This window comes from Desmodus rotundus, chromosome 1 (assembly GCF_022682495.2).
Source record: "Desmodus rotundus isolate HL8 chromosome 1, HLdesRot8A.1, whole genome shotgun sequence".
Classification (NCBI taxonomy): Eukaryota; Metazoa; Chordata; class Mammalia; order Chiroptera; family Phyllostomidae; genus Desmodus; species Desmodus rotundus.
In genome coordinates, this window is record NC_071387.1 from 20,533,745 (window position 1) to 20,557,217 (window position 23,473).

A 23,473-nucleotide genomic window follows, 5' to 3' on the forward strand; every position below is an offset into this window, starting at 1 on the left:
CTTATGTGGGAGAAAAGACCTGTCTGTATTTGAGTGCATGTACCTGTATGTACATGTGCACAAGCAGTCCTGTGTGACCATGTGCCTGAGCAATCTTGTGTGTATGTGTACATGAATGCCCCTCTGTGTATGGGCATAAGCACTCCTGTGTTCACACATGCCTGAGCACCCCTATGTGCACATGTGCATGAGCACCCCTGTGTGCACACGTGCATGAGCACCCCTGTGTGTATGAGTGCATGAGCACCCCTGTGTGTACATGTGCATGAGCACCCCCGTGTGTATGAGTGCATGAGCACCCCTGTGTGCACACATGCATGAGCACCCCATGTGTATGAGTGCATGAGCACCCCTGTGTGTATGAGTGCATGAGCACCCCTGTGTGTACATGTGCATGAGCACCCCCGTGTGTATGAGTGCATGAGCACCCCTGTGTGCACAAGTGCATGAGCACCCCTGTGTGTATGAGTGCATGAGCACCCCTGTGTGTATGAGTGCATGAGCACCCCTGTGTGTACATGTGCATGAGCACCCCCGTGTGTGAGTGCATGAGCACCCCTGTGTGCACACATGCATGAGCACCCCGTGTGTATGAGTGCATGAGCACCCCTGTGTGCACACGTGCATGAGCACCCCTGTGTGTATGAGTGCATGAGCACCCCTGTGTGTATGAGTGCATGAACACCCCTGTGTGTACATGTGCATGAGCACCCCCGTGTGTATGAGTGCATGAGCACCCCTGTGTGCACACATGCATGAGCACCCCGTGTGTATGAGTGCATGAGCACCCCTGTGTGCACACGTGCATGAGCACCCCTGTGTGTATGAGTGCATGAGCACCCCTGTGTGTATGAGTGCATGAGCACCCCTGTGTGCACAAGTGCATGAGCACCCCTGTGTGTATGAGTGCATGAGCACCCCTGTGTGTATGAGTGCATGAGCACCCCTGTGTGCACAGGTGCATGAGCACCCCTATGTGCACATGTGCATGAGCACCCCTGTGTGCACACGTGCATGAGCACCCCTGTGTATATGAGTGCATGAGCACCCCTGTGTGCACACGTGCATGAGCACCCCTGTATGTATGAGTGCATGAGCACCCCTGTGTGTATGAGTGCATGAGCACCCCTGTGTGTACATGTGCATGAGCACCCCCGTGTGTATGAGTGCATGAGCACCCCTGTGTGCACATGTGCATGAGCACTCCTTTGTATGGGCCACAGGGAGGAGTTGCAGTTGTCCACAGGAAAGAAATGACTGCACTGGAAATTCCTACTGAGCACCTCACCTCCAACAGAACAGCTCCTAATTCCAACAGCAGCTTTTCTCTCCAAGGCTCAGGGGACCCAAAGACTCACAATCTACTCATTCTCCTAACACTCAACCCTAAGCCTGACCCTTCCACCCCAGTCTGGGATAGCATCAGGTGTCCCCATCAGCCTTTACCCTTTGCCAATTTTAAGAATCTGCAGTGAGAAAAGTACAGATGTTGGGTTGAGACAGGACTGGGCTGCAGTCTAGACTTTGTCATTGCTGACTTTGTGGCCTTTAGTAGTCCCTGAGCTTCACTAGCATAGTTAGCAACAAGGATAGAGTTGTTCCTTCTACTCGGGGTTGTCATGAGTATTAAGCACAGCACTTAGTGTACAGCAGACATGAAAAACCAAGCATCCTCTTCTCTCTCCCTCTCCCTCAAGGCCACCCTGTTATTCCAACCCAGGTTTACAATTATTGGCTGGGACTTTTCAACTAAAATTAAATAAGCACACTCCATTCTCCTTAGTGAATGGAATCTTTGCTTGGCGGATGTTGTTCTTTCCTTTTCCTTAACAGTTCCTTTTTCTCTCTAACTGAGATAGGAAAGGAAAGCACAAAAACACTTTGCTCAACCCAAGCTTGCAATTGGACCAAGATCAGAATCGCAGGCCCAGGTGTGTTTTGTTGATCAGACATCAGCACTCACCCTTGGTCTGCTGACTGACGGGGGGCCCCCTGTCCTCCCTCCAGCCCCTACACCTATACACACTATGTTCACAAAACCTGCCAACCCTGGAGTCTATCAGGACAATGACTTTCGAGTCTCCAAGAAAGTCACATTCAGTTTCCAGTCAGTCAAAAAAGTGGAAGTTATCTATAATCAAAATTAGCCTTGAGAATCCCTTACAATGTTCATCAAGTGTCCAACAGCAGTGTCTCACACGAGCCAGCGCAGTCACCTCTTTCTCCTACTGTGAACCAGGTCATCACCTCTTCGTCGGACCACCAGGTAAAGAAAGCTGGCTTGTGCTTTTCACGCAGAGGCGTGACAGACATTTCCCATCCTTAAACACTCAAATCTCGAACAGACGCCAGTAGAGATGTCAGCTAATTCATCAGTCTCCCACTCCACACTCACCTGGCGCATTTGCCCATTGAGAATCAATCACTGACACTATTCAAATAGGTTGTTATTTTTCCTTCTCTCAGTCTTGTCTTTCTTTCAGTTGTTTGTCTGTTTGCCTAACTGGCCTCACTTATGTGAAATATTTACACGATCACATTCTAAATTAAGGTTTATTTCATATTGGCTCTTCATTAAAAATTAATGATTGATTGATGACTTAATTTTTCAAAGTGAAAAAAAAATTACCAAGCAAAACTGGCTATCTCGGTCCTGAGGCCTAAATGAAAGACACTGAAAATTGCAGGAGCACACTGCAAATGACGTTCTGGCCAGGACCGAGGGTGGGGCCCTGCGAAGACGGGAGAGAGAAGGGAGCAGGCTAGATGGAAAATTGTGAAATGCAAGGCTTCAGTGAGTGCAGAAAGGCACACTTCATACTTTCCCCTCCCAGAACTCTGTGGCAGGTACACAACTTAGAAACCTCAGTTTTTATCTTCTACCCACAGTAAGCAGGACAGTCCCAAGATTCCTTGAGTTACATTTGCCACCAGTCCCACTATGAGCTGTGCCCTTTGATCCGGGGGCTGGAAAAACCAAGATAAGAAGGTCACTCTCCCAGTCCTCAAGGCACCCACACCGGACAGAGGAAAGCAGGTAAGGGAACAATAAACATACTAAACGTTGTGGATCTAACATGACACACTTGGATGGAAAGCAAACGATGGGTTCTTGGGAGAGGATGGCCATTGGCCTCACAGGGGCAGAGACACAGAGGGTCTCTACTCCCCAGACCAATGGAGGAGTGAGGTGGGCATCCCAGAGGGACAACAGAGCCTACACAAATAAACAAGGTTAACCACTGGGAATTTTCACTATCTTAAAAAAATTTTTTAAATAAGTAAGCAATACTTCCACTTTGCGCTGGTTGGTGGCTGAACAAAAGCTGAAGCAGAAGCCAAACTCCTGTGAAATCAATGACAAAGCACTACATGACGAATCATATTTCATATCGCCTCACCTGAGAATTTGGAATTAAAGTCCATTCACAGGAAAACCTCTACACCCCGTCACCACATCATTGCCTTTCGGCAACACTCTTTCAAGATCCATTTTCTGATTATAATAAATGGGGCTTATTTTAGGTCTGTTTCTGAAGACTTACTTTACTCTCTCCTCCCACTATTAGACTCACATACTGATAGTGATCTTTCCATAGGGTCAGAAATCATGAACCCATGGCTGGGTAGCTCAATTGGTTGGAGTGTCACCCCCATACACCAAGGTTGTGGGTTCAATCCCCAGTCAGGGCACATACATGAAGCAACCAATGAATGCATGAATAAGTAGAAACAAATCAAAGCTTTCTCTCTCTCTCCTTCTCCCTCTAAAATCAATAAATATAAAATTTATTAAAAAAAGGAAACATGACCTCAGGAACTCAATGCCACAACACTCACCATCTTTTAAGAAAACCCAAAGTGTAATTTTTCTGTGTGAATGCATCTTCTTTATGAAATCGATTCCCATTTTGTGAATTAATGGCAGAAGTCAAATAAAAATCTGTAGCCAATGGTACAGCTTCACCCTGATAGAGTTACGATACATATATCATTTCATATCACAAAGCACGCTTGAAATGAGGTAGCAGCTCGGCAGGGGAGTGTGCCACCACTCACAAATCGTGATAGACGCCCATGAACAGACCACTCGTATGGCATGTCAGTAAATCACTGCCTGATACCTGATGAGCAAAACAGAAGCAGGCTGCACAATACTGCACTGATTCAAGGAATTGCGTACGCGAATCAGTCCTCAGGGGACAGACACACATGGCCACTCCATACCTGGCAGATATGCTAAAAGAATAGCAACAGAAGGCATGTTGGTCATGTCACATTTGGAGACCTGGAGTGAGGGTGATGTACCTCCTTAGCAAGTGGGAGATAGCCTGGTAGGCTACCACAACAAAATAAATTAAAAAACAAACAAACCCTAGATGCCGAGAGGAAGGACACAAATTCTGGCTTACCATATCCCAGATAGGTAATCCAATCCAAATCCCCTACAAACTCCGAACTTCAGTTTTTAAATCTGTCAAATGCCAGTGACATTACAGAGCTTGTAAGCTTGCAGTGAGGACTAAAGGAGACGACAAATAAGAGGTGCTCGGGTCGTGGGTTGTAAGTACTCAAAGAAGGCTGGTACTACTTCTCTTGCCCTGTATGAATTGGTTATCCAGCTACTTCTTAGAATGTTTGGTCTTTCTAAATGAATAGTATATGCTCTTTGAAAGAAGAGACCTCTTTTGCTTTTATTTATGTTTTTTTAAACTGGATTCTTACACCCCATAGTAGGTTGTATAACCTGAAAACATAGTCGTGGTGATTTTCCTCGGTCAGCAAGGCTCTAGCCCTAGGGGATGAATCTTTACAACCCTGTTTTTGTTTGTTTGTTTGTTTGTCTGTCTGTGGCCAGTGGCTGACCAGCCATGGACATGTGGATGAGTTCTAGCCAATGAGAGGAAGGTAGTCCGCGGGGCAGAGGGTGGGTTCTCATTCAGTGGATCATCATGGCCGGAGTCCAACTGATCATAGTCCAACAAATCATAGTTCTTAAAGCGCGACAGACAGTCATGATGTCCAGCTGGGACTGAGAACAACTTTTCCAGACCAATGACTCTCGAGCGTCTTTAACCGCCGCCCACTTTGCTCATTCTATACCCCGTCTCCTCCTTCCTCTTTGGGCAGTTCCAACCATTTACGTGCATGCTGTGTTCTGGGAGCTTTGTTACTCAATAGCAACTAGATTTCTTAGTGGAACTAATTAGACCCTTGGTCTATGGTCTATGGTAACATGCCAATTTAAGTTCAGAAAAACCCTTAATAACTTATTTAATAGGTTATTTTAGCAATGCTTAGTCCTATGTAGAAACTGATATTTTTATGGGATTATTTGTCATTTATCAAAGCAAGAACTTGCATTTCCATCTCAGTTCATGATCAATCAGGAGGACTATACTTTGAGAGGATTGTACTTTGAAAGATACTGCTCTAGAACACAATCACGGTGTACTAAATCAACTCTGCACATTTATGAAAGCTGTGAAAAAGTATATGGTCTCGACTTCAATTATCACCAAGAGAAAATCCAAGTCCTAACAGATACATCCACTCCCCATTCCCCACCCTTTTCGCACCTTCAGGTAATTCTGTTCACAAATATTCATATCATCTTTAGCTTTCTCCTCATTCCCCTGTTTCTCCCAATTCTTACCTAATTAGTTCAGAAAATTTTATATCCCTATCTTCCTTGTGCAAGGCCAAAAAAAAAATCCAAATAATGTGAACACAAGTAATTATAACCATGCCAAAAATGTGTTTTCTGGCCCTGGCTGGTGTGGCTCAGTGGATTGAGTGCCAACCTGTGAACCAAAGGGTCACTGGTTCGATTCCCAGTCAGGGCACATGACTGGGTTGTGGTCCGGGTCAGGTCCACAGTAGAGGGTGCACGAGAGGCAACCACACATTGATGCTTCTCTTCCTCTCTCCCTTCTCCTCTGTCTAAAATAAATAAATAAATAAAATCTCTTTGAAAAATGTGTTTTCTGGTATAATCATACATAATAAAGTACCAGTGTCATTATCTTCTAAACTCTAGAGATCCCTGAATCCCTTTGAGAATCTCTGTGAGAGACTTCATTTGACCCCATTCAGTGCCTCAGATTAAACATGCTTTTCCTCAACACCATCACTCATGACAAAAAAAAAAACAACACCCAAAACAAAACAAAACACAACTGTATTTTAAATTCAATTTTGAGTTCTGTTTTATTTCATTGCCAGATAAACACAGTTTGGTTTTTTGGAAAGGTACACTAATTTAGTTACATGTTATGTGAAACTGCTGATTATGGACTGGGTTGGGAAGACATTTTTACACTCATTACCAAGTCATCTATCATCTTGGAGCATAACCCCTTGGTAGGTTGGCAACTCCTGCTTGTATAGGAATACCAAAACCTTCTTTTCTTATTTAAAAAAGGCATCATTAACAGCAACAGTAAGAAAAGAAAAACATAAAACAGTATGTCCAAGAGATCGTACCTTAAATTTTATATTTTAAATGTAGACATAGTTGTTGAATCTCTTTGTAGGTGAAAACTATGTTAATACTTCTAGACTGGTATTAAGGCTCATATGTGTACATCTGGCCAACATTCTGAATGAGCTAACAGCTCCATCAGGTAGCAATGCAAACCAGATAGAGGTTGGTAAACACTGAAAACCATGTCATTATCAAGGCAATTTGAGAAGACTTAACAAAAGGGTTCATTTGCAGGGAGTATTAGAGCCCTAAAGATGGAGAGGGCCAAATATGCCCTTGAACTGTCCCATTGTCTTAGCTGGTCAAACTCCAGCACAGACCATGGAAGGAGAAAGTGACATTATCAGAGGTTATGGTGACAGAGGCAGAGATGACCAGACACACACACACATACAGTCCTCCAGGAAACGGGCCAGCATCTCCATGCCACAGATCATTTTCGAGCTTCCCTTGGGTGTCCCACAGTGACGGGGAGTGCCAATTCTCCATAAGCCGTCGGCACCATGGTGGAGCATCCTGATTATGAGGACGTTCTCAGCCACAGTCACCACACCATAGTTCCTCTGTGGTTGGACAGGGAAACTGGAACTAGACAGGTAACACCTGCTCCTTTTCTTACACCATGACCTTTCCAACTATTGAAAACTGCCTCAGTGACTCCCAGTTTAAACCTAAAAAAGAAGGATCAGCCAGGGTGAGGATCGGTCCAAGGTCCCCAAGTTAGTTAATGGCAGGTCCACAACTGGAAACTAAGTATTCTGGCTCAGGCCCAGAGGTGCTCCCAGAACCTCCACACAATCCCATTGAATTCTTCAGCTCAAGTCGGTACCACATTCTCTCACATGGGTGCCGGGCAGGGCCCATCTGACCATCCTCAGTTAGACATGCAGCCACGAAAGGGATTTGAACAGATGGGCTACAGGTGCGCCTGTGTGTGTCACCCCAGGCGTGCTAGATATCTTTGGGTATGTCTATCCTGCTCAGCATGTGGCCCCTTCTCTAGAAGTTACCCACCTCCAGAAGAGTGACCTCTGGAGCCATTTTGGAACAATATGAGCCTGGCTCTGCCACACCTGATTTGAAGGGAGTCTCTGGGATATGGCCAGTTAACTTGAAAACTGTGGGGCAGCCATATTTGATTGACTGCATGCACCAGAAAAGCAGAGGAAGCGAGGGGAAGAAAGAGATATGGGGGAGAGGGAGGGAAGGAGAGAGAAAGACAGGAGGGGAAAAATGGAAAGGGAAGTGAGGTGGATGGATGAAGAAAATGAGCAGGGAGATGAAGGAGAGAAAGGATTCCAGTGACTATCTGCTTCCCAGCTTTGAGGCTCTCCATAGGCCCAACCACATTTCTGTCTCTGATTCTGTAAGACACCCCTGCATCACCCCTGCATCCTCCTAGCAAGCCACCCTTTCTTCCGTGAGCTAGCTCAATCTGGTCTCTATTTCCTAGAACCCCAGGCTTCGAACTAATACATTTCTCATGGATCATGCAATGATGAGTCTGGTATTATTTTACCCTACAGATCTGGTTAGCTGCATGGGCAGAGGATAAATAAGAGAAGGGCACCCAGGTCTAGAAGGAAAAACATTAACTTAAGAAAAACTATTTTTTCATTAAAAAAATAATAAAATGCCTTTGGCCCCAACATGCCTATTGTATGCAATGGAATCTGAGGCATTTTATTTTTTGGCCCAAGAAGATCAGCTTACAAAGGTACATAACAGAATGGGCCCCACCCCCCAAGGTGGAGTAATGACCAGGGAATAGATGAATGAAGATAAAGCAGGGCTGGAGGTCTTGGGCAGGCGCCAAGAGTCCTTTTCTAATCAGTGAACACAGGGGAAGCATCGTGACCAATTCACTGGGGTCATAGGACACCCTACAGCTATTCTAGAATATCTTTTCTGTTAGGTTATGAAGCTCTCTACGTCAGGGACCTTGCCTTTTCACCACCACGTCCCCACCACCTAGCCCGGCATCCAGCACGGACTAGGTACTTCATATGTGTTGAATGAAGGCATGAATGGGTGGATACACAGCCATCTTGGAGAGATTCCTCAAGGACGTGGATGGATCCCAGGAGACAAGTTACAAAGGTTCTGTGGTGAGGGAGAGGCCCATTCATTTTCCCAGATTCTGTGAATGTCTGTTCATTTAACCATTCCAGGAATATAGTTCAGTACCTACTCTACAGACCAGGATGTCAGGTGGCCCCTGCTTTGGGTGGTGCCTAGTCCCACCTAGCAGCTCACCGGGGGCCGCCTCTACTGGCAGCGACAGGAATTGGAAGTGTTGTCCATGCCTGGTGCAGTGACAGGGGAGCACTTTAAAAATAATTTGAAATTGAGAAGAGTGAAATAGACTGACTTCTTAGACTGAAATCAAGATGCTGTGTTGAATCTAAGAGTTCCTGGGGGTAGTTGGGAGCTCAACCGGGACCGCTTCGGGTAGCAAACAAGTAAATGAATTCCAGCCTCCTGCACTAACTGAACTGTCCAGGCAGCTTCCACGGCTGTCCCCTGATACAATATTACAGTAATGAAAACCAGGTCTACAAAGCCACTGGTATGTGTTCTGCAAACTGCTGTTCAGAGGAAAAGGCCAGACCCTCTTTCTCTAGTCACTCCATGAATTCCCCAAAGACAACAACTGAAGGAGACTTGCAGTTGCCCATGTTTCCCATGTCTTGGGCATGAGATCTGCTCCACAGCCAAAATCCAAAAGCTAAAGAAGCAGCTAGTATGGCCAGCATCTTTGCTGAGTCCTTTCTATCGACTGTATGGAGCTAGTGGCACCTTGAATAAAAAATATGGGAGTAGGATAGCATATGTCTCTAAGGCCCCAGGAAATTTTGAGATTGGTTAGCCCTCAGTGATTTCGCTGCCCTTACCCAGGGTCCTTGAGCTAACAGTGGGCAGAAGAGGGGTTGAGACTGAGCCCTAAACTGTCACAATCCACCAACACAGTGGACTGGGGTGACAATGTCCAGTCTCTGGAGCACCCCAGACAGACGCACACGAGGAGATTTTTTCCCCCTCTCTGTCCTTTGAAAAAGTCTTCAGATTAAAAGGTCCGATGAGAGTGAGAATTCAGGTTCCCATCGAAACTTTCATGTCGGTTTGTTTGTCCCCAGGCGGTGTGAAATAACTTTTAAAATGTAGAGTCCAAAGAGGTTTAAATTAGATTAAATTTTTTAACTACACAAGCATATACGAACACAGGTTTGATATTTAAAAATTCTGATAATACAGAAAAGACCAACCTTCCTTCTCTCTACCCTCTATGGAATCCCTAACCATTTCTTTATGTACTTACATAAAGTACGTGTACGTATATAGCTTTTTTCACGTTAGTCCATATAGATCTACTTTATTATTCAGACCACAGAACATATCCTTTTATCCTATTGAACTTTTCCATTTTTTTATTATTGCAAACAATGCTAAAAAACTTTCTAATCCACGTTTCTTTGGGCATATACTCTCATTTAAATTTTAATATTTTTTCATTTTAAAAGGCTTATTTTTCCTGGTGATTGGTGGTTGCACCATGCCAAACAAAAAAGGACAGTTTACCCCAGCTCAGAGTGGCTGATCTCTACATGCAGTGCTATGGAAAATGAAAAAAGCACGCTTCCCCCAGCTAAACACACACAACACACACATAGACACGTATAACCAGTCTGTGTGTGTGTCCGAACCGCTGGGAGGATGGCGGAGCTCCATGACGGGTGTGGGAGCTGCCCCTGAAATGTGTGTTATCGGAGCTTCCTGTCCACCTGGGGAGGCTGGAAGACGTGAATGGAGATGCAAGTTCAGATTAACCAAATCAAAATCGCATTTTCTAACCTGAGCACCTAGGAAAAAGTCCTTGCTCTTCCTAAGCCTCCTTCCCCCACAAAAGGCTAACAAGACTTTATGGAAACTTGGCAAGTGCTTCTGGAATCAATTTGGGTCTTTCACCTTCATTGCTTTTTTCTCGTTCCTCATCCGGATTGTACAAATGTGAAAGCCTTTCCGAGATTTCCTTTAAGGTAAAATTTGAAAGGCATTAGGTCTTGAAAAAATGTAATTCCAACTGAAAAACTTGGAATTAAACTATGTTGGATTTAATATTACAGTCCAATGTCGATTTACCATTTATTTACAGCACTCTTAAATAATTTCTCCTGTAAAACTCCCTGTAGGAGTTTTCACCATTGGAGGGAAGTAGTCAAACATCTCAGCATCACTAATGCATCTGTCCCACTCACGTCTAAAACAAAATGCAATTATTCTGAATTTTGGACTCAGCAAAAAATCTTTCTAACAGACACCTGCCCTCCTAAGGAATTCTTAGTTTCTCTCTCTGACTGGTCACTAAAATGAATTTGTAAACTAAATGATTATTTCTATGACACCTTGATATTCCAAGTGCATTACTGAATTTAGATTTCTCTGTAGTGCTTGGAAGGAGAAAATATGTGTCACAGAGAACATAAAAAGCTCATATTCAAACACACAATAGGACAAAAGTATACAGCCTATTAAAAAGCATAATACGTCTATTGAGGTAAACAACTTAACCAAGTGTGAATGGTGCTACCAGGCCTGTTGCCACAGGTGTTTCTCAGTACCTAAGCCTCATTTTGAAAGTAAAATAACGCCCTGGCCGGTGTGGCTCAGTGGATTGAGTGCTGGCCTGTGAACTAAAGGGCCACCGGTTTGATTCCCATTCCTAGTTGGGGCACATGCCTGGGTTGCAAGTCAGGTCCACAGAGGGGGACATGCAAGAGGCAACCACACATTAATGTTTTTCTCCCTCTCTCCCTTCCCTCTCCTCTGTCTCTAAATAAATAAAATCTTTTTTAAAAATGCAAAGTTTAAAAAAGTAAGATGAAATGAAATGTCAAAACCATACATGCCTTAGCATTCTTGAGGTTTCTCTGAACAGGGCTATAAATTTAGGAGGTGGTGTGATTGGTCGAGAGTTTCCATATTTTCTGACCTTTTAATTAAATACAGATACAGAAAACACCATAAAAATCAATGTTTAGTTAAATGAGTTCCCAGTTAAAAATAAACAGAACTTGCCAAGCACTTCCAGAAGCCTCTCTGTGTGCCTTATCGCAATTTCAACCCCTTTCCCTTTACTCAAAAATAACCACATCCTCAGTTTCCATATTATTAATCCCCATAGCTCATCCAGTTATAAGATACTGGAGCAAATAAGTCATTATTTGCACCATTAAAATACTGCGTAGTAAATTAAAATTTCTGAAATGATTATTTATACCTTCCTATTTTACGGCTTTCCACATTTAATCAATACATTCACTAAGGTATTTGTTAGTATCTTGCCCCTTTTCAGAAAAAATAATATTTTTTTAATGTGTTGGGTGGAACACGTGCTAAGAAATTGACTCCACTAGGCGGCACTACATTCTCTGATGTTCTCCAGTAGCTGGGAAGACAGAATTTAATGCAGCTGGGGAATCAATGCATTTCTATGAATGAAGTTACATATGAACACATGGGAAATCCATTGAATGACTTCTTTACCTTGCTACATATCACAAACAAGATCCCCTGTCTTAAAGTCCATACCCGAAGGTGCCCAGAAGTCCTGGTGACTGGCAGGCTCAGCAAGAGCGAAGGTGTATTTCAACAACTACTTTTCCACTAACGACCTAAGTCCATGAAATTGAGGGAGGGGGGCCAAGAACATTTGGAACAGACAAAAGGGCCCTGTTTCCAAGCTTAAATGAAATACAGCTGCTTTACAGCTGTGCTACCTTCCCCACTGTACGTCAAGTCACAAAACAGAATGAAACTTTCAGTGGTCACCACTGTGATTTTCAGGAATTCTCAGCGCCCCCATGGGCTCTGCGGTGATCAATTATTTGCTTTCTGGATTCCACTTTTTGACCTGTATACACATTACCACTCATCAGAAGGGCAAATTTCCACTGTAAATTTGTATGATATAATACATAAATCATCTTATATCATCTACTTTTACCCCAGTGTTTGTTGTTTGATTTTGTTTTTCAGATTAAAAAAAACATCTGAGGAACAGAACTATGAACTCTTTAGTTCTAGAGGTTTGAGGGGGGTGGTTCTTAGATCAAATTTACTGTTTTTTGTGATTTCTCTGGTCCAATAATTCTCCACTAAACAGGCAGGTGTGGGTGCCAAGCATCTGGTAGAGACAGCAGGACATCATGTATACGCATGGGGTATTTCTAGTTCAAAATTGGCCCCAGATCAGACCAAAAGGCCAGCAACTGTGCCCGAGCATCAACCCAAAGTGTCAGCTGGAATGTTTTCACATTTTACGTGTCCGCTGATGTCTAAATTTTAAACTTAGAGTTATAAGATTAGCTTGATGGATCAAATGTATTTTGTGGTGCATGTCATTTTATTCCTCTCACTTTTTTGTGCCTGAGATTTATTACTTAAAATGCAAACTCTCTGATTTGGAAAATTCAATAGAGGTAAATGAATCTTTTTTAGAAAGCTGAGAATGGAAAAGATCACTTCCCATAGCTTTCTTTCTTTTTCTTTTCATTTTATTTTAAGTCCTGGTACCACCTGCAGGCAAACTGGCAGCTGTCAAATCAGCTTTAGATTCAGTGAACGGTATAGAATAGTTTTTAAAAATATGGGCTTTTAAACCAAACTGTATCAGGATCAGGAAGTGGGTTTGGCAGTTTTTTTACTCCTTAATGTTGCTTCCAGACCATGACCCTCGGTGCTCCCCTGGAAAAAGTCGTGCTTGTTCCCTTGTCCTATCCACCCTCATGTCCGCCACCAACTGATCCCGTCACTTCCTCACACCCACTGGTGACTTCATGCCTGGGCTCCCAGAATCCATGTCACATCCCACCACCATCCTGGGTGACCTCAGGGTTTGTGTGTGTGACCCATCCAACCGTTATTCCCACAGTTCCTTGACAATCTTAGATAACCTTGATCTCCCCTCTCCTCAACCACCGCTACCCAGGGTGAAATGTTCAGGTCCAAAGGCCCAGACTCCAGTCACTCCCACTCATCCTTCCAACTCACACTGGCTTGTCCTCACCATGCCTGCTCTTGAATCTTTTCAAGCCCTCTTACCTCCAGCTTCCTTTATTTTCTCCCCACCCATCACAGCTATCCTATCTTCCCCTTCACCTCTTTTCAGGTAAGATCATGTGAACAAACATTTCTAACCACTGTCTTCCTGTATTCTCAATGATCTTGCCTCCTCATGCTTTTGCTACACCCACCTGGCAAAGTCCCAAATCAGGGTGAACCACCCATGCTGATTTCCAAAGACTAAACACCCATGCAGGGTGCCATACCATACCGGCGAGAAATCATACCACCGTGCAGGGGAACGCCATTCGAATCTACGGTTCTCGACCTCGGGTAGGCTCTCGACACTGCCCAGGAATCTCTGTCCGTGTTGTTTGTCAACTCTCTAGCTTCAAGAGAAGATACTTCCTCCCAGCACAAGCCCATGCTCATCATAAGTAGGAGCTCAAGATATTATTTTCTGTTTTTACATAAAAAGCTAACACCAGTGTCTTGAATTCTATCATCTCAAGGCCTCTCATGGACACCATTCAATTATCCTTCCATTCATCTGTAGCTTTCACCTCTTTCTCTATTTTCAACTAGTTCTTTCACTTCTTTAAAAAAAAATCCATACAAATCCTGTGCCCCTTCTAGTTAGTCTCACTTCTTCTCCTTCTCCTTTTTCTTCTTTATTATAACCACACTATTTGGGGAGGAAAAGGCTGCATTAAACACCCCACTTCATCTCAGCTCAACTCCTCACCCCACCCTCTATTTAACCAAGCTTCTTTCATTCCACCAGTGGCCTTCCAGTTGGAACATTCAGTTGTGTCATTTCCAGAAATCGTGTTATTGCCAGTCAGCAGCATTCAACGTCAAGCATCACCGTCTTCTTCTTGAAAAGTTCTCTCGTCCTCACCCACCCCAAGTGTACATTTAAGTACATATATGCATTTGCACTCATATGTACATGTGGGAAAGTACAGCAGTGCAATGGAACCATGCAGACATTAGTAGATGGTACAGGTAGGTCCTAGTGGGGAACTGGCATCTTTCTGATGTCGCCCCCAAGGACAATCCAAATTCCTACTACATCTCAGGGGATGAGAGCCAGGGAGTGAGTGGGTCAGCCTGGTTGTAGTTTTGACACAAACCCATGAGTCAAACATGGGGTCAAAATCAATAGCAAGGCCAAGTTCAGAAAGTGAGAATGATAAGGTTGGCACAAGAGCAGGTAGGAAACCAGTGAGGAAGATCCTGGGGACCATGACAAACCATCTTGTGCTGACCGTGGCTGAGTATTCGCTGTTGGGTTACACTGCTTTGTAGGCCTGACATAGGACACACGACAAGGGTTTGCCTCCAGGTTCTTCCCAGGAGTTTGTGGGCCGCTTGGAAAATCCAGGATGCCCTGGAATAGCTCCCACAGCCCCTGGGGCCATGCTGATTAGCCTCATGCCCTTCAGTACACACAGAACAGCCGTCCATGTCTCCACATCAGGACCAGCTCTCTGGGGCTCCCAGGTCAGGGCCCATAACAAGCCCACTCTCCATACCATTTTTCATCCCTACCTCCTTAAAGGGAGGCAGAAAATGGGAAAAATGCTGACCTCACAGCATGAGGCACTAAAAAGCAGCAGCTTCAGCATTGAGCCAAGCATTTACTAAGAGAAGAACAATGCAATCAGACGCCGTTATGGATTGCTGGCAACGGGGACTGAAGTCTGACCATTTATTTATTCTATACATGTGAGTTACACATCTCACCCCCAATTCATTAGGGCAAGCTGAGAGATAGGCAATCTTTTAATGCTGCGAAGATCTCTTGGCTCTTGACAAATCAAGCCTCAGCAGACACGCCGTGGTTTTTCTTTCACTTCCTGTGGGAACATTTCTGGGGAAATCTGGGTCAGTGATGGTCTACCATTGCATTTACAGCAATGACCAATTTCTGACTTGGCTTTATCTGATCTGCTCTGGAAAACATTTTCAGCTGCTGTGGGCAGTCCTGTTAAATTGTGCGGATCTGCAATCATTTTTTAAAAATCTCTCAACCATCAAAGATTTGATTTGGTCTGCTGAGTGTGTGCTGACCTCACTTCATTTTGCAAGGCCAGGCCTCTGTATCCCAACCAACCACTTAAGCCTTCCAGCTGTGTTTCGTACTGCATTTCCCCAAGTACTTCCATATCGCCTCTCTCCTGCTACTGAAAGAATGCAATTGCCACTTCCTTATCGAGGATGAGGAAACTCAGACAGGGGAAGATCTTGTGACAAGACCTTGATGCTGCTGCGTTAAAATCAGCACTCAGGCCCGGTAGCGCCACCCTACTTCATGAAATTAACACGCCATAAGCACATGCCCCAGGCAAGAATAAAGTTGGTGAGGCCAAGAGGAATACCTGTGGTTTCCTTCCACCGTGTCCTGATTTATGTTAAACACGGACAGTAGGGTCATGGGCAAATAAACATGGATTTTGTCACGGATGAAGCAAATGGTGTACTGGTATTCACGCCTTCCATCTGTACTGGGGAGAGAGAGCAGATGTTCCCCGTCAGCCCCTCCTTGCTTCCTCTGCCCTCTGCCTTTCCCACATTCTGCAGCTGGATCTGGCAGTGTCCCAACCCTCGGGCTCAAGTCCTACCCAATGCCTGAGCCAGTGCAGGCTGTGGCGGGAAGAGTGTCCCAAACTAAGGGGCTCACCCAGGGTCTTCCCTTTTGTCTGGGTTACCTTGGCTGCCTGTTCATTTCCGTAAATAACCCTGGCCCCCATCCAGACTTGATGGAGACCCATGCCATCCCTCCTCTGGGGTTCTGTCTGGGACACTGCCTACTACTCTGCTCCCTTTCGCAGATGGGCACCCTCAATGCCCCGCTATCCTCAACTCTTAGCAGTTCTCTTTTCCCAGACTGGACAGATCCTGGCTCCAGCTGGCCAGCTGCCCTCTCCCTGTTGGCAGTCCCTGCCCCTCTGACCAGACACTCCATTGATTGCCAGTTATTTTATTGTAACCAAGACTGTTGCTCCCTTGGCCAGTGGGCACCAGCTGCATATTCAAATTCAGCCCTTGGGGCTGGGCCACGTATCTCTAAGTTCACATGTGGCTTTGACTTAGATCCCTCCTAGTCAACCAATTGCATTTGGGACTTATCCATAATGCCTTACGTCTAGTTTCTTCCAGATATACCATGACTTGTGTTAAGAAAATACAATATAAACAGCAAGGCAGCAAATGACTTTTACTATCATATAGGATGCTTCATATGTAAAAATTGATTACAGGTTTTTAAAACATGGGAACTTTCCCATACGCATTGGAAATGATTTAATTTATATAAAAATCCAGTTTATAAAAAACATAGTACTCTTTTTACACTGTTTTGACCTTACCACCCTTTCACTTCCCAATACCCACCTCACCCCCCATGTCCCTCTTTGGCCAGATTTTAGATTCCATGATCAAGAACTATAATCATGCTCTTCCAAAAACCCAGATCAGCTGAAATCCAACACTTTGCCTATTTGTACCTGCACATATTCCATTGAAAATGCTGGAGAAAAACACATAACCATGTTGTCTGTTTCTTCTTTTGGTTTGTGACCTCAAATCACAGGGGGACCTTGAAGGGATCCAGAAATCTGACTGTAATTACTCTTGAACTTTCCTCGAACTCCCAGCACTTCTTTCCCCTTCCTCACTGCCAGTGGATGACCTTGCTTCTCATTTCGCAGAGCAAACAGAAACAGTGAGAAGGGGTCATCTGCACACTGCCATCACAGGGCTCCAGCCTGCTCATGGGTCCCAGAGGCTCTGCTGTCACTCTCATATAAAGATAATCCATTTGTGCTCTCAATGACATCCTCACTCTCCAACTCAAGATACCCTTCTCACCATCGTCTCCTCTCTCTCCTGCCTCATCAACTCTTCCCAGTCTCTGGATCATTCTCAACATGCTCCAGTATCTCTAAAAGCAGCCTCCTTTGAGGCCACATTGGCCTTCATCTACGCCTTCCTTTCTCTTTTTCCCTTTGTAACAAAATTCCTTGAAAGAGTCAACGCTCCTGCCATCTTTCATCCCTGTTGTCTTATTCTCATGAAAATCTAACCCATTCAATGTTTACTTCCACCTTTCCACCAAAATAGCTCTGGCCCAGGGCACCAGTAACCTCCACACTGCTGAATCCAATGGTCAATCCTCAGGCCTCAAATTTCTTGACATATCAGCAACATCTGCCAAAGAAGATCACACCCCCTTTCTTAAATTTCAGGTCACCACTTCTAGTTTTCTGCCTAACTCGTTTCTCACCCTTTCTTTGTTTCATTTGCTGGTTCCTCATTATCTCCCCCAAGAGTCCTAAGCTCTATCCTTGGACCTATTCTCTATTTACTTTCATCCCTTGGTGATCTCACCCAACTACCCAGCTTGAAATACCATGTAAATGTTGATGAGTCCCATCTTTATGCCACCAGCTCTGACCTCTCTGTTGGACTCCAGACTCATACATCGAACTGTCCACTGGAAACTTCCACTTGGGTATCAAGTAGGCATCTCTAATTTAACATTTCAAAGACTGAGCTTCTATTTCCCCTCCATAACAGATCTTCCCAGTCATCTCCACTCTGTTAAAGTGAAACTCCACCCTACTAGTTGCATAAGCCAAAACCCTTGAAGCATCCTTGACTTTTTTCTTTCTCTCATGTTCCACTTCTACTCAACAACTCCCTTGAGCTGTACCATAAAAATATATCCATCATTCACCACCTCCACTGCTACTATGTTGGTCCAAGTAGGTTTCATCTGTTTCTTGAATTACCACAGTACCCTCCCAACGGGCTCCCCGCTTCTACCCTTGCCCCCCTCCTAAGTTGTTTCATCAAAGCAGCCAGTGTATTCCTTTTAAAAGGGCAGTGTGTTCTAAACCCTCCAACGGATCCTCATCTCACTAAAATAAAAGGCAAAGTCCATACCCCAATATCTAGATGCCTTTGTAATCAACCTGGGCCATTACTTCTTTGATCACATCTCCTACCAATCTCCTTCACCCACTCTATTCCGGCCACATTGGCCCTCCTGCTGCCTCTTGAACTCATCAAGTACGCTCTCAACTCAGGGCCAATGCCCTTGCTGTGCCTTCTGCCAGGAGTGTGCTTCCCCCAGACATCTGCATGGCTTACTGCTTTGTTTTTTATTTTTGATTTGTTTTGTTTTGTCTTGTTTTGTTACAATTCAAATGTCATCTTATTAAAAAGGCTTTCTCTAACCATCCTATAGTGGTATACCCACTCCCTCCCCCTGCACTACAAACCAACACAGTTTATATTCACCTATTTGTAAGTTGTTCCTCTTCCTATATACATTCACCTGTCTACTTGTAAATTGTCCCCTCCACTCCATGAAGTCAGAGACTGTGTTGTATTTACTGTGACATCCTCAGCACCCATAAATGTGTCTACCACATAGGAGATGTTCTGACCTCATGCCCACAACCCAGGCACGTGCCCTGACTGGGAATCAAACCGGTGACCCTTTGGTTTGCAGGCCGGCACTCAATCCACGGAGCCACACCAGCCAGGGCCTTATTTTATAGTTGAGCAGTGTCAAAGATAGAGTCCACGTTGTTCTCCACATGAGGAGCATGTACATTTTGTTGGCACAAAAGGGGAAGTCTGTGGCATCAGGAAAAATAATAAAATCATGGTAACAGGCAGTTAAGAAAAAATGGTGTATAACTTTGATGGGGCTGGTTTAGAGGCCTGGTCATGGCTGGCCTAGAACCCAAGGCAGAGCTCTCCCATGGCACTGGAGCCAGGAGCCCAGGATGTGAGTCCTGCCGTCTTAGGCCATTACTCTGCCCAGCCACCTTTCAGGTAATTACATACTGATCTGAAGTAACATTGGAGCAAGGCTCTACCACACAGCTAATAGCCTAGGTGCCTGGGGAAGTATGTCAGCAAATGGACCATAATTTTAAAATCATGGAGATGTATAGCTGTTAGAGGTCACCTAGGTACACCCCACCAGATGCATAAATTACCTCTTCTGCCTATATACCAAGGATCTGTTTAGTCTCTGCACCTTGGGATAGGTTGCTCACCATCCCATGAAGTAGTTAGTTCCAAATTGGGCCAGCTCTAAATGTCGAGGAATTTGTCCTTATCTTGTGTTCACAGTTGCGTCCCTGAAATTGATATCCACCGTTCTGGGCGTTGATGCTACTTTCACGGCTGGTGTACATGCGTGCCTCTAGCGCCAGATTGGATGGTCGTAAATGGAGCACAGGCTGTTAAATCCTGCCACTTACCAGGCAGGCAATCAAACTACAATTCTGAAAATAAACAAACAACTACCCTTGACATGGTGCTTCTAATTCTGGCCATTCCATTCTAAGAAACCCCCATTCCTCCAATTACAGAGGCTGCAAAGCAATCAATTCACCTCCCCAGACTTTTCTGAGACGGGCGATCATGTGACTCAGTCTGCAGGAGGTGTAACTTCTGGTTCTGTGGCTGGTGTGTAGCAGTGTCCCTAAGAGAGGCAAGACATCAAGAGCTCCTTTTGTCTTCAGTGAGCAGTCCCCTTATCCCAAGGGCCTCCACAATTGTCCCAATTTCTTCTTCCATGAAACTAAAAAACTCCATAAGTCACTTTTTTTCAGGTTTTCTGGTACTCACAGTTGAATGTACTCCTAACAAATGATTATATAACCAACTAAAATTATATTTAAGATGGGTTTGTAACAGCATAAGGAAACGTTCATGAAGAGGTTGAATGAAAAAGTTCAAAGTAAAATATATATGGAGTAAATATAATTACGATAAAATCTATGCAAAGAAACCCCACCCCCAGATTTGTTTGATGTTGAGATTACAGGCATTTTTTTTTCTTTCAAAATGTTAATATATTCATTGAGTGTCAGGTTCCATGCTAAGCACTTTTAGATTATTTCATTCTTTTCACTTTCTTGTACATTTCGCATTTTGTTTAAAATGAAAAAATATTTAAGGAAATTAACAATCCTTTGTCTTGGAAAATCTAAAGGAAAAAAATCTACATCCTTCCCCCCGCCCCCAAAATCAACCAAGTATGATTTGGGTAAAATCTACAGAAGTAAACTTTGCCAGTCCTCTTTGCTTTACTAACATCACCATTCTGATTTGTCAGCTACCCAGGAAAATGTGCACTGGAAGTAACGGAAGACAGATAGGACACGGCCCTGGCCTGGCGGCTCAGTGGGTTACAGTGTCAGCCTCATACACCAACATGAGCGAGCTCATTGCAGGTTCTATCTCCCATGAGAGCACACACAAGGAGTCACCCATGAATGCATAAATAAGTGAAATAACACAGGGATCTTTCTCTCTCTCCCTTCCCCCTCCTCTAAAATCAATCAATAAAAATAAAATGAAATATTCTCTTCCTCGGCGCTGCCTACGGAGGCGGCAGCCATCTCTTCCTGGGCACCATGGCTGCCCTCAGACTCCTCACGAAAGCCAAGATTGTCAAAAAGAGGACCAAAAAGTTCATCCGGCACCAGTCAGACTGATATGTCAAAATTAAGCAGAACTGGCGGAAACCCAGAGGTACTGGCAACAGTAGGGTGTGCAGAAGATTCAAGGGCCAGATCTCGATGCCCAACATTGGTTATGGGAGCAACAAGAAAACAAAGCACATGCTGCCCAGTGGTTGGCACAGAAGCGGAAGTCCGTCGCACCAGGAAAAATAATAGAGTCATGGTAACAGGTAGTTAAGAAAAAATGGTGCGTAACTTTGGATGGGGCTGGTTTAGAGGCCAGGTAATGGCCGGCCTACTTCCTGGTCCACAACTTCAAGGAGCTTGAAGTGCTGCTGATGTGTGACAAATCTCACTGTGCTGAGATTGCTCACGTCTCCTCAAAGAACCACAAAGCCATGGTGGAAAGAGCAGCCCAACTGGCCATCCAAGTCACCAATCCCAATGCCAGGCTGCGCAGCAAAGGAAAGGAATAGACAGATTGTGTACACATTGTATTTGTGTTAATAAAACCTTAAAATTCTGCCAAAACCAAAAAATAAAGTACAATAAAAGACTGGCTGGAAACTGACAAATTAACCTCCACTACAGAAAAGTTTAAATGATAACAGCTTGATTTCATTGCTACTACATAATAATTGTTCAAAAGTGAGGGGAAAGCAACCAAGTTCTATGATTTCAGCATTAGAATGGCAGGCTGCTATTGGGCATGTATTTTCATGGAGGAAGCTCTTGAAATGCAGAGCCATTCAAATCCATACTGATATTATGGCGTGGAGTTAATTAACTGAACTCCACTTGTGTGTAAACTGAATTTTAAAATATAACCAAAATATGTAGATGGCACTATCTCTGACCTGCAGTGATGCCATGCTGACTATCTCATTTCCTTGATCCCATGGTAAAGAAACTGCGGGAGGTGGTGATGCATTTTCTCCAGTGATGTGGTGACACAGACATATAACACCACCCAGGCAGGTGACGATTTCTGCTTAACTCAGGGTAAAGCAGGAAACTTGGCTCCATCCTTCAGCCCCCCAGGGAAACGATCCAAGTGGTTTTGGCAACAGCAATGCCCACAACTCAGCCATCCAATTCAGCTGTCAGAGCAGGGCTTGGGAGTTGTCTTTCTCTGGAGCTGCCTGGGGAAAGGTGGGGCTTCAAGGGTGGCCAGCAAAGTTGTTATGTGACTGTCTTTGATTTTCTTTGGATTCCAAGGACTTGGTCTGGGACACAGCCAAGGGGCCTCCAAGCACCAAAGAGTATATTTATGGCCACTGCCTTCCTTTAGAGATCCCTTAACCTCATTTAATTCCTTAACTCCCAAGAAGCACATATCCATCAAATGCAGACACTGAAAATTCCAAGCCACTGTCTCCATTTTCTCTTCCCACCATGTCTGCCATGGGAGGGAGAAGCAGGGTGAGGGATGGGGCATCGGGCCTGTGGTCCTTGCTCCCTCACGTTGGTGCTGGGTTGCTTTTATACTTTCTGAACCCTTCCCATGCAGCTCACGGACATACCTCGACACCTGCACCGAGTTGAGGCGATGAAACAACTACACAGGATGTGTCCAGTTGCAGAGCTCTGTGAAGCCCTCCAGGTCTCTAATCCCCGCTTGGTGAATAACGAGCATTTCGGGAGATGAATTAAAATCATCTCCAAGGCAGCCGGAGCCCTGACCCTAAATCCCAGTCCTATGGCTGAGGTCCTGCACCCTGCTGACAGGCCTCCAGCAGCTGCTGACTTGAGCTTGCTTTTTTCCTTTTTAAAAGTAGAGCAAAAAGATGTTATTTTTGTTGAATGTTCCCTGCGTTGGCAATCCATATGTGCTACCCCTCCCTTTCAACCATTTCTACTCCTCAGCCCCACTGTAGCTCAATTATCTGGAATCTTGAAGAAATCATGGTAGCCTCCACGTTTCTAAGCAGTACATTTGCGTTACTGTTTCCTCATGTTCAGTTACAGATCTTGACCATGGACTTCCTCCCAGGCAGACTGCTATCTCATCCTGCTGCGTGGCTGGACCCTCGGTCTCCCTTCACCCCATTCTGGAGATTCCTTTCCCCTTTCTCTTGTCTGAGCTTGCTTTTGGGGAGCTCCTTTCTCCCTTTGGGCCCCCCCAGCCCCAGGTGGTGCTGTAGTTTCAAGGCAGCAGGCTTGCCTGCTGAGCTGGCTTCTTCGCAGCAACTGAAGCGAGCCTGTTCCCCAGAGTCTGCTCCATCATCTTGTTTTCTTGGCCTGCCCACCACATCCCCCACCCTACCTCACCAGCCTGCTGTACTTAATCAGACTGGGCTACTTGAAAATTTACTGTTCCAGACAGCCTGAGGTCTCAAGGTTCATTCTCCATCTCTGACTCATCACCATCACAGACACCAACACACAAGCCAATTGTCCATGTCAAGGCTTTGGGTCCTAAAATGTC

General features: G+C 44.7%; 1 protein-coding gene and 1 pseudogene across 5 annotated transcripts in view; one reads left to right on the forward strand and one right to left on the reverse strand.

Annotated features, from left to right (window-relative positions):
- The window catches only part of PALM2AKAP2 (PALM2 and AKAP2 fusion), a 406,552-nt gene that overhangs the window by 260,341 nt on the left and 122,738 nt on the right, over nt 1-23,473 (reverse strand). The gene's annotated exons all lie outside the window — the stretch shown is intronic.
- On the forward strand, nt 20,983-21,521 carry LOC112304435 (large ribosomal subunit protein eL32-like; annotated as a pseudogene).